Raw genomic sequence first — 13578 nt, forward strand, 5'->3', positions numbered from 1 at the left:
CATTCTTTTATGAAATTTTTAAATCTTGAATTGAAAGGCTGAAAAAAAAAACAACAAATTAAAAATAAAATTGAAATTAATATCTGAAGTGCAAAAGAAGTGCTCATTTGAATTTTACAGGTATGTCAAAACAAATTGCCAAGTGTTGATTAATTAAATAATCTATGTAAAACTATGTGATATGAGTAATATAATATAATATAATATAATATAATATAATATAATATAATATAATATAATATAATATAATATAATATAATATAGGTTGGTGGTTCATTGCACTGTAGTGTAGAGGTCTGCATTCCCACGACTGTACTGCGGGAGCCGTGGGACCTGCAGGACCAGACCAGAATTCTTGCTGCACGGGAGTTAATTTCCGAATAGAACGCGGTAGCGGTCGGTAACTGTGGTGTAATTTGAATGGGAGCAGGCTGTCTAACAATATAGCACTCCCCAGGATTGGTGTGAGTCTCTCTATAGTTGCAAAGAGTTTACGAGCATTATTTACGTTGCTGTTTATAAGGCTTGAAAAGAAAGTCTGCCTAGCAGTGCTTAGTTCCATATTAAAAGCACGAAGACTGTCTTTATAGATATGATAATGGACTACTAGTTTCATCTTTCTCCACATACGCTCAGCTTTCCTGCACTGTCTTTTCGTCATTTGTACTCTTGGTGACCTTGTCCAAGCTCCCTTTTGCCTGCTAGTTATCTTGGCTTTAACAGGAGCAATGTCATCTATGACATTCTTAACTTTAGAGTTAAACAAATCAAGGAGCGAATCAACAGAGTCTGCAGATATGCTTGGTGCTAGCGATATGGCCTTCATAAACTGCTCATTAGTGTTCTCATTTATGCATCTCTTTCTGACAGAGACAGATCTGTCTTTAATAGCTGGAGTGATCAATATATCAAAGAAAATACAGAAATGATCAGATACCTTAACAACAGTCGATGAAATGTGTAAACCCTTAGTTATAAGTAGATCAAGAGTGTGTCCACGTTTGTGTATGGGTCCTTGAACATGCTGAGTCAGATCAAAAGTGTTCAAAACACTCAAAAAGTCAAAGTTTAAAGGAGCTATTTCATTCAGAACTGCTGCACTACAGCTGTCATCTAGCCAAGTTTCATTTAAAAGCATAAAATCAAGGCAATTTGTGTTGATAAAATCATTGACTAAAAGTGACTTATTGTTAAGTTATCGGATGTTTAAAAGTGCTAACTTAACAGTTTTAGCTATTTTTGCTATAGTAGTCTCAGATTTATATTTAATAGACACAAGATTTGAGTGATTTGCTATATGGCCTGAAGAAGTCTTCGGTTTTCTGTCACGTAATACAACACATATATGTGTAGAGAAAGCTACACACTGGGTTCCTGCTTGTTCTGTAAACATCTGATAAAGACACTGTTATCTAAGCAGGCACCCGAGACACATCATGGAGAGCTGTTGTGTTCACCAGCTGAAGATGGTGCGTTGTTGTTTGGGCCCTGGCGGTGGGGCAAAAGTTGGAGCACTCTTCCAGGTGGGCTCAGAGGTGGTTGTGGAGCAGGCCGCTTTTTGGTTGGTAACTGGGGGCTTGCGGCAATGGCAATGCGGCTATGGCAATTTTTACGGCAATTTTATAACGAAAGTGACAATCACTTTCATACATCTTACTCCAATTTGTATGACTTTCGGATTAGCAGCTAATTTGTGTTATTTTTGTATGATCTCATTCATATATTTTAGAACGATCGGCTCCTCCCCCATAGAGGGGTGGGTTTAGAGGTGGGGTTTGTGGACACTTCTCCTATAAATAATTGTGTTTCGTATGAATGTAATACTTTTTGGTGACACTTTAATATAATGCTCCATTAGTTAATGTTAGTTATTGTATGTACTAACATGCAGAAACAATTAGTAATACATTTGTTACAGTGGTATTTCTTCAGCTTTGTTAAAGTTAGTTAATGTTATTTAAGTTAAATAAGGTTAGTTCATTGTTAGTTCATGTTAAATCAGTGCACTATGTTAACAAGCACAACTGTGTATGGTAATAATGCATTAGTAAATGTTAAACTACGATTAATAAATACTTTACAAGCTTAATTATGCTATTATATGTTCATTCAATCATTCATTCATTTCTTTTCGACTTAGTTCCTTTATTTATCTGGGATTGCCCAAGCGGACTGAACCGCCAGTTTATCCAGCATATGTTTTACGCAGTGGATGCCCTTCCAGATGCATCCAATCACTGGGAAACACCCATACTCTCTCATTCACACACATACACTACTGGCAATTTAGCTTACCCAATTCACCTATACCACATGTCTTGGGACTTGTGGGGGAAACCGGAGCACCCGAAGGAAACCCATGCCAACACGGGGAGAACATGCAAACTCCACACAGAAATTCCAACTGACACAGCCGAGGCTCGAAACAGCGACCTTCTCTCTGTGAGGCGACAGCGCTACCCACTGCATCACCGCGCCACCCGGTATTATATGGAATGTTAGTATATACATTAACTAATTGACCATTATTCTAAAGTAATACCAGTATTTTCAACACAGGCTCATTGCGGATATGTACCCGTCTACATTTCTGGAGAGCATGAATTATGTAGTCAGAGATAAACCCTGGTCGGCCAAAGTGTATATTGCGCCCTCTGGTGAATTAATGCAAGAGTTTTGAGATCATCAAAAAGCATACACAGTGGTCTCTGGTGGATTTGCAAAAAAAAAAAAAACTGTGAGCAGATGTACCTCCAGTTACATATTTCATTGTACCCAGAATTGTAGACCTGGGTATGTATCCACAATGAGCCTCGGTTGCAACCAGCATTTCTGACAATATGTAATATAGTTACATTTCTTCATTAACACGGGGAGAACATGCAAACACACTGAAATGCCAACTGACCCAGCCGGGGCTCGAACCAAGCGACCTTCTTGCTGTGAGGTGATGCTACCCATTGCGCCACCACGCAGCCCTTGTGAGGAATCATTGCAATTTAAAATATTCCTGTGATTCAATGCTAAATGTTCAATATTAATCCAGTCTTATTCTAATATGATGATTTCTTTGCTGTTCAAGAAATACATATGATCAAAATCTATCCTAATTTTGACATAAAATTATACATCAGTGTAAAACCTATAAATGGTGGAAAAACATGTTCTGTAATATTAAAACCACATGGGTCTCCACTTTTGCCATGGCATGTTTTTTGTTTTAACAAACTTATCCCTCTGGTTTATCCAAACGTTTTAACAAAAACTTCCCTCCTTTCCATGGCTGTTGCAATTTCTAGCCAAGAATTATTGGTCATCTGGTTATCTCTATGATGATCACGCATGGTCGGATCATTAAGAAGTCTGTACAATCGTACTGTTTCAAACAAAATCTCTTAAAAGTGTTTCATTTTCAACTCAAATCAAACGCAAACTGTTCACCCGAAATCATGTCGCGAGCACCCAAAGTGAACCTCCGCAAACACAGCGATGATGTCACATTTGCCGTGCACTGAGTTCAATAACAGTTCTAATACCGCAAATTGCATTAGGACTAGTAAAATAAAGATCTACAACACCACGAAAACCAAGCAACAACAACAAAAAAGAATTTAATGAGCATTAGATGTAGCGTTACATGGACATCGGAAAAAAAGACCTGTGCAGTGAATTTAAGACTTTTTTAAGACCTAAAATTTAGATTTTTAAATTTTTAGACTTTTTAAGACCCTGCGGAAACCCCGTGTAAACCGGATGGCACAGCAGAAGCAGGTTTCATCCACTTATTTTTATGCGCTTTTTGGATATGCACATAAAAAATGGTTGATGGAAACGCCATGATGCGCATATTTTGAAAATGTGTGTGAATGGACAAACCAGCATGCTGAACACATTGCAAAACATCTAAAGTGTTGTTTTTGTCATTCTAAAACGCCTTAACCATTTCAGTATGCTATTATATTATTAATGACCTCCAGAACTGTCAAGAGCGTCTGTGCTCCGTGTCTCCTGCCTTCAAACGCCAGAGCGCGTTCACTGCATGTCAAGATTGCCTTCTGAGGTGCAAGTTATTTATTAAATGAAGATAATATATTCACGCAGCTTCTCCTACCGCAGCATATTCCATTTTTACTTTAGATATTTGTTGCCAGTTAATCAGGAAGTGGCGATTTAGTTCTCTTTGACTTGTTGGACAGAAACGCTGCTTTATTCGCACGCCTTTTATGCGATATTCCAGTTTTGGGCATACATTTCATTTGCATTTTTAGATGATAACATAGCTATTCACACTGCATCAGCACAGCTGTCCCCTTTCTTCACTATGTACCTGTAGGTAAACAGCTCCTCCCTTGGGTGTGGCCATGGGCATTCATCCTCTGCTATTTCTTCCACATCTTGAATCTGCTGTCTTGAATCTCCATATGTCAATCGATAACTTTGTGACAGTATGGATGGTCAGCTCACCTAAATCTGCATTGCAGTGGCCTGAACTTGTTTTTCGGTTCAAATAATGTACCAGGCTTTTCACGTGTCCGTTAAGATGAGATTATTTTATTGGCTACCGAAGTCAGTGGTTGAAATATTAATTTAATCACAGTACTCTGTAACGAATTGAGATTTTAAAAGTAACAAAGTAAATTACTCAGCTTAAATTGTACTCAGGTACAAGTAAAATTACAAACTTAAAATTATACTCAGGAAAGTACAAATACCCCATTTATGTACTTAATTACAGTAACGTGAGTAGTTGTAATTCGTTACCTCCACCACTGCATGTTCGTCTGTATTTTCAAATCATACACGCTTCTTCTGCAGTGTACATTTTAATGGTTGCCAAATTGCAGAGATTAAACAAAACACCAGGCAGAAAATGTATTCTTTTAGGTGAAAAGATCTGATTGGGCAATTGACATCTGGCAACCACAAGAAAAAAAAGCTCATAAAGGCCTCTTAAAACAGTTTGTAGTACTGTATGTATTGCTGTCTATTTTGGGGGAACCAATTTTGGCAAAGATATATTATTGCAATACTACACTTTTGTCTTTTTTTGTCGGTGACACTTCATCTTGAAATAGTCTCAGCTATCTTTTAATTGATGTCTTTTCATTTATAGAAAAAAATGAACAAAAAACACTATAAAAACATTAAACCACAAAACAAAAGGCATTTAGAAATGTGAATTTATGTAACAAAAATGTCTTTTTCTGCCTCCTTTGATTTACCAAATACGCCCATGTTGGTTTGATCACAAAATTTGACTAGAAAAATTAATTACTTTTCTTGGAAAAACCTTGGAAAAAGTTATCTTGTAATGTTGTTGAGATATTTAATCTGCTGTTTATCAGTTCTGCTTTATTTTTAAAACAAATTTAGCATTAAAAGTTCTCTTTCCTCTAGCTGCTTATCTAATATTTTCCAAAATCGTGTGCTATGAAATTTGTTTGTTCTCCTCACTACTTCCTTTAACATCATCCTAATTTGTAAGTCATTTAAGATAAAAACACCTGCTAAATTAATACAAGTAAAAAAGAAATATCACTTACTGTAGTGCACAGAATGTAATATTCTCAATCAGCCACACTTTGGCTTAATCGCGCACACTAAGTGATTAAAGTTTGTTAATTGAAAATAGTGAGCAGCTAATCAGCAGGCAGATTTATGAACACGACCTTTGGGTTGCCCTATAAATGAACATTAGCCACATATTTCAATAAATCACCAGGCAGGGGTTGCAGGATATCAGATGTGCAAAACGCATGTCTTCAATCTCTCTGACACACTGAAGAGAACAGCCAAGGAACAGGTTGAGATGTTTACTGCACATTCATAATGATTTCGTCTGTAGAAGATTAAAAACAAAATATATATATTTTTTAATATTAAGTCTAAGATCTTTGCCAAATGTTTTACTTTTTATGCTTAATCAATCTTCCTTTGTTTTTGGCAAGTTTTAGTCAGTGAAAAACGTTCTCACATGTTCATCATACTGATTAAATCAGGGGTGGGCAATACATTTTTCCAAAGGGCCATGTTAGACTCTGAGGTGGTTTTAGAGGGCGAGACCAATACAGTTGATTTCTTTATAAAAAAAAAAGCATTTTGTGAAACTATTCAATAAACATTTATAAAAACTCTAAAAAGGATCAATTTTATACAAAAATATTTTAAAGCTTTTTAAAGGCCAGCATCATAATATCGAGTTCATATAAATGCCACAGCGTTGTTTGTTTGATTACTTTACCATAGTTCATTTTCATTCATTCATTTATTATTTTTTTATGTTCAGTGAGAGAATACGCTTATTTCATGTGGCCGCCATTTTAATGAACGAAAGCAAGGCTGCGGTGGGAAGAAACCCGAAAGTATGGGATGAGCACTGTAAACATTGCAACAACATGATTGCAACTTCAAAGTGCAGATATGGTGTAAACATCATTTTAATATCATTCAGTTCAGTTTAATTAAACAATTTAAAGCAAACACAGGGACACTGGAGCATTTTAAAGCCACGAAGATCAAGCGATTCATCAACCGGATCGCTCGTCTGTGTTTGCACTCTGTAAACATTGTAAAGTGCGGTTGGTGAACTGATGAATTTTATGGCCAGTCACGGTCATTTCTATTGAGCGCGTGAACACAATAGCAAATCAGTGCTATTTAAGAACACTATCAACAGTGTCTTAAATGTTAAAGAGAAATGGACGTTTTTTTTTAATTTCAGTATGGAAATTCAGTTTCATGACAAGTCTAATATATTGAAAGAATCAGTTCATTATCTTGAGTTTGGTAAATGGCATCTATAATGTGTGTTTGGGAAAGAAAACGTTAGCCAACTAGTGCCATTTCCCTGAACTTAGCTGAAAATGAGGTCCGATATCCCTTTTTATTTTCACCATTCATTCAGAACGGACCTTCGGGTCACTAGGAAGGCGGTGAAATGATAAATTTGTGTCACTTTCTCTTCGCTGATAAGATATACAGCCAGGTACACAATGTTGCTATGTGACTCCAGGCGATACTTCCGGGTTACTTCCCATCGCAGCCTCGATTTTGCTTTTAAAAATGCCGGCTGCGTGAAATTAGTCTATTCTAGCCTGTGTTGGGCTGAACAAGTACACTGAAGTCAGGTTGAATGTAAGGTGTTTATGTGATGTAATGATCATAACTGAGAGAGGATCTGTATCTGGATTTGTTAAATAGTTAATTTAAGGTAATTAGTCTACCTTTATTACTGTGTTATTCCATACACAGTGTGAAGCTGCCTGGTTGGTTTCTGTCACATGATTCATGGTTCGCTCATGGCACTCTAAAATGTTTCAATTTTTTCAACATCACGGTGACTGGAAAACGTGAGCATGACAAATTGCATGTGCATCCCTTCCTATTTGCACGCTGAATGCATGCAATATCAGACCTGCACATTGCAAGGTCCTGTTTGCGATTTAATTTAAATGAAATAAATAAATACTTTGCGTGGGCCGATAAAAGAAGTCCAGCGTGCCGCATGTCGCCAGGGGCCGTAAAATGCCCAGGTCTGGATTAAACTATTAATCATGATGATTTTGTTCAGATTATATATATATATATTTCTACTTCATGAGAATAATTGCACTTTCACCTACAGACACAAGTAAAAAGAATGTAAGAATGGTTAATTTGACCTCATTTAGTTTCCTGATTTATTGAAGGCTAATTTAAATGTAAATTAACACATTCTTGTCATTATTCAAACTGATATAACTGGAAAAAGGTGACAATACATAATTCCAACAATTCTAATAAAGTAAACTTTTTTTGCCAATTTATTTTTTAATGTGAAGAATCATTTAATGATTCTTTTAAGAACTTTTCATTGAAAGATTCTTTAAAGGACTGAAAATGCATGCCATAACTGTGGAAATTTTATTTTTATTTACTTCATTTTGTAATATTGTAGCCGAACTATTTAAAACATAAGTTTTTTTTATTAATTTCACCAATGACTTTTTGGTGGCATTTTAAATATCAAATGTTGTCAAATGTTAATCAATTTCAAATATTTAAACTAGACTGGGTTAAGATTATAGTACAAAAAAAAAAATAATTATAACCAATTTATTCTAAAGCACCATCACCACAAAATCCCTTTTCACTTTGATATTGTTGTGAGCTTAAATACACACATTAAAAATGGCAAGAAATAGTTTAATAGCTGCTGGCTTACATGCATTGTAGGGATACATTTATTAGAATTTTACATTTAACTTTTAGATAAATAAAACATTTTGTTGTTAATTTGTTGATGTCCATAGATATATACACTAGATATGACATACGGACTCTGAGCATGCATCAATAGTGGTGCCACATTTGTCCAGGACTCCCAGGACAAATGTCATTCAACTGCACTAGTCAAGACCAAAGCCAATGTGAAGATGCTGGACTTTAGCGCTGTGTATGGATGTAGTAATGAGCAAACAAAGAACACAGAGCACAAAGAACATTTCATAGGTAAGATTTCATTTTTTATATGTATATAACTTTTGTTCTCAACAAGTAACAATTCTGATGATAATACAGTCACCTACTGCACTGACCATAAGGCAAAGTAGCACCAACTTACACTAAATACCAGGCTTATGCTAGTTTTGTTGAATAAAATCAACAAACAATGTAAAAGAAGTATGACGACAAGATGCTAGGGTGCCAGAGACTTTTTATTATTATTGTCGGCTAAGTGAATGAGTCGTTCATATCTGGGATTCATTCATAAACAAATCCTTCCCTCTGTTAGAACGAAAAGTGAAAGCAGGAGATATTTAACAGGTAGGGAGGATAACACATTTCCATACACACAAACACCTGCTCTTTGTTGGCAATGCCCATGCGGTCACTTATCCATCGATGTAGAAAAGTGATACAAAATTATAATTTTCATAATTTAAAAAAATATTTGCATACTGACCACCGGGAAAACTCCCGATCATAAATATATGTATATATGTGTATATACTGTATCACTGGCTCTGGATGGCCAGTCCTCCACTGCACCTTGGTCCCACATTCATTTCAAAGACTACAGGCTACCCTGTACTAAAATGGTGGCTCTATTGACGCATTCCTTCCAATAGACAACAGGCGGCATCTAATGTAAAAAAAATATGGTTGATGTCAAGGTTTTGATCAGCATTTTTGATGTCGTTTTGACATTTTGGCCTCTGGAATTAGTACTTAATGGAAAAGATACTAGTATCTAAGGAAAAAAATCTACTAGCACCATGAAAATAGATATTAGTATATTTTATTTTAAACATTTGTAGTGAATTGAGCTAAATATCACCATTGGCTTCTGTACAACTGCTTAAAACTGAACCTGTTTTATAATGGATGAACTTTGCAACTCTGGCAGCTCTTGAAGTGACCTGAAACAACACTGACCTAAACTGAACTGAAAAACGACACTATTATGTTCCCCTTTACATCTGAAATTGGATTTGTTTGAAATCAAATAACATGTAGAGTAGGCTGTTGTATTTCCTGTTCTATTAATGTGAAGCTGCTTTAAAACCAGACGTATAGTATTAAGCGCTATATAAATAAACGTGACTTGGCATGACTAAATATTTGGACTAAAACTAAGCAACACTAAGATATGAAATTCCATATTTGCACAATCTCTGTGAAGTTTCAGGATGTATATCAGAGGACAGATAAGTTCGGTAACCGGATTGCAGCTCATGCAGACGTAAGGATGTTTGAAGGTCTCTTCAGAAAGTCCTTGACTCAATCAAGTTTATGCAGAAATGTGAGCTGTAATTACCATCCACATGCAGATTTCAAATTGAATCATGTTTGTTGTCAAGCTCTTAATAAGGTCCTAATTAAAAATTCCTCTATAGCATAATCACAGCGGTAGGTCGGTCCTCACAGGTTCAAATTAGGTTATTTTTTTTAAATGTATTTAATTGTAGGGCTTTCAAGTACAAAAAGATGCTCAGACTAATGAATGAATCATATGCACACACACATGCATTTATTTCACTATGTTAGTGGGGCCATCTCATAGACAGAATGCTCATACTATGCAGATGAAGTTTAAAATGAAAAACTAGAGTATATACATGTTTATATTGCCATGAGACTGTTAATACTCTAGAACATTGTTCATTTATGCAATAATGTTTTTATATATACTACAGTTGTCACGGTTCATGGATCTGTGTGTTCCTCCTGTATGTTATGTGTCATGCCATGTGTGTTGTCGTGTGCGATGGTGTGTGTTTGTTTACCTTCTTGTGTTGACAGCGTGCTATAGAATAAGCTGATGTCATCAGCTGACTTAATCATCCTCCAGCTGAACCTTATTTGGCTGACTATATATTTCCCCTGTGATTTGTTCTGGTTACCAGTCCGTTGTTTGTTCTTGTTCCTGTCTGTTGTTCCCCACTCTCTTTCGCTGTCCTTTTGATGTCTTGGTTGTGGCCTGTGACTCTCTTTTATTTTGATCATTCATATGTCCAGAACATCCAGTAGTATTCTTGGTTACATTCTTTCATCAGTTCATTAAATACTTGCATTTGGATCCTCTCTGTCTAAGTGGTGTGACAACAGTTTTACCTGTTTGTTTTGCATTGCATTGCGTTTTAGAGCAGGGGTTCCCAAACTTTTTAGCTCGTGACCTCCAAAATAACAATGTCAATGACTTGCAGTGGTGAAAAAGAGTACTGAAAAATCATACTTAAGTAAAAGTACCATTCCTGACCTAAAAATCTAGTGCAAGTAGAGTAAAAGTATCTGTTGTAAATATTACTCAAAGTATGAGTAAAATGTAGCCCTTTTAAAAGTACTCAAGAGTAGTGAGTATTGAGTATTACGCTGTGAAAAGCTGATGCATTTACATGCAATTTGTGCATGTGTGTGTAAACGTAACATTCTGTAGTGCATTTAGTGAAAGATTTTGGACACTTTTAATGCTTCCAAACGGTTTGCTGCATTTATAAAGCGTCCATGTCTTGAGGTTGTTCAGTATGATGCGATTTACTTTCTATATGCAGTTTGATTAGACAGGAACCACAGGACTAATTTTTCTACTTAGCCAATTCTCACAGACAAGAAATAATGTGAAGTGACAGCAGTTTGATAAAAAAAATAGTAAAGTACCGATACAGCACTAAATTGTACTCAAGGGAAAGTAAAAGTACACATTTTTAAAACTTCTTAGTACATTACGATTCCTGAAAAAAACCACTCAATTAAAGTAATTTGACTTGTGACCCCACTATTTTCGGAGGTGGTTATAAATATACAAACATTGCATGCAATGGCACGCATGCACACGCACACACGCATGCACGCACGCACGCACACACACACACACACACACACACACACACACGCATCTATAGGTCTATACACCAGCATATTGACAACACAAAAACTGTCCAACAGTCCAACAACCATGTTTCTTATAGTCATTTACTCATTTGTTTAATTTAACATTAACCTCACCAAATGAGACTAGTGAGCACAATGTTTACAGCACAAGTCTATTGTTTTAATTTTTGAGACTGCCATTCAAAGATCCTTCTCCATGTTCAGTCATGGCCTATATTTATTTTTAATGTGCGTGAGTTCCGTAAGGGTGTCAGAAGGTTTAGGCTGGTGCCGTAAAATCAATCTGCGACACTATTGCTGTGTCGTTAATATAATGTAAACACATCAGGGGTCACAATCCAATGGGGAAAAAAAATAAAAGGCTGCTGGCTTGTCATCTGCATGTTGTATTTTTAATGTAATTATTTTTATCTTTAGTAGGATAAAATATGGTAATTTAATGATTTACATTTTTGAAAATTACCAAGTGACCCCCGAGTGCATCCTGACTCCTACTTTGGGAACTTATGGTTGTCATCCACTGTATATAAAATATTCATTCATGTTCTTTTCGGCTTAGTCCTTTTATTAATCTGGGGTCGCCACAGCGTAACGAACCGCCAACTTATTCAGCACGTTCAGCGGATTCCCTTTCAGCCACAACCCATCACTGGGAAACATCCATACACTCTCATTCACACACATACACTACGGACAATTTAGCTTACCCAATTCACAGTGCATGTCTTTAGACTTGTGGGGGAAACCGGAGCACCCGGAGGAAACCCACGCAAACACAGGGAGAAAGTGCAAACTCACACAGAAATGCCAACTGACCCAGTCGGGGCTCGAACCAGCGACCTTCTTGCTGTGAGGCAATTGTGCTACCCACTGCACCATCGTGCTGCCCAAATAAAATTATAAACATTAATATATGCTGAGTTATCATGCAACTGCTGGCATTATTCCACAATGTGAAATCTTGATATGCCTTGTTGACACGACGAGAACACTTCAAGGTGAAGCTTTGATTGATTTGACTATAAAAGAACAAAAACTCAGTCTCCACGATGTCTATGATACCATTTTTAGATGACCTGATCGAATCACATGTCTGATGTTCCTCTGCTTGAGCTTTATGGATGAGCCATTCGATCAGGGCTGTTAATCACAGCAGGTCAAATTATGATGCATAAAATTAAGCTTTTATTGCTACTAAGGAACAACGAGGGTAAATTACATTTCCAACCCGCTTAAGTGCGTACAGTAAAATAACTCTCTGGTGACTGGGTGGTGATCATGTATTCTACAATGACAGAAGCATTTATGGCTGTTATAAACACTGCAATCAAAATTCCAGTAAATATTCTTTCTCGTTTTTGTAAAAGAGCAAACAAAGCTGGGCTGGATAATCAGGGCTCTTAATGGAAATTGGATGTCCACATTTCTGTGTCTTTAAATCTGGCTGTTATTTCTGGTTTTGTTTGGACGCCATTGATCGCAAGGACCTTTACCTCATTAGGTTTTTAAAAAAATTCACTGAACTCAGCAGCTCTGACATTTTAATTTGCAACCCATATGAGATGTAATTCAAAACAAGGTGCAGAAACGAGGCTTGAACTTTCAATTGGATTTACACAATGCCAAATACTAAGGCTTGTTTTCCTTTTGAGGTCTCATGAAATGCTTTTAAATGTGCATTTTTTATTAGATGTTTGACATAATTTCAACTGAAACATGAAAGAGGTACATTGGACCCGTTTATACCCTCACCAGGGTGCTCGAGGGTTCATGGGAGTATGCCCAACCAGTCCACATTTGTTTTGTGGACTTGGAGAAGGCATTCAACCGTGTCCCTCTTGGCATTCTTTGGAAGGTGCTCTGGGAGTATGGGGTCAGAGGCACTCTGTAGGAGTTTGGTTCCCATTGCCGACAATAAAGCAATAAGTCAATAAGTGAATGTTTGACTCCCGCAGGGCAGGGGTCCAGTTCGGCAACCATAGGATTTAATTTCTGTTATTCGCAGACGACGTTGGACTGTTTGCTTCATCGAACATGGACCTTCAGCATGCACTGGGGTGGTTTGCTGCCGAGTGTAATGCGGCTGGGATGACAATCAGCACCTCCAAGTCCAAGGCTATGATGCTCCACTGGAAAAAGGTGGTTTCCCATCTCCAGGTTGGAGGGAAACTCTTACCCCAGGCGGAGGAGTTCAAGTATCTTGAG

Source organism: Danio aesculapii, chromosome 24, assembly GCF_903798145.1.
Source record: "Danio aesculapii chromosome 24, fDanAes4.1, whole genome shotgun sequence".
Classification (NCBI taxonomy): domain Eukaryota; kingdom Metazoa; phylum Chordata; class Actinopteri; order Cypriniformes; family Danionidae; genus Danio; species Danio aesculapii.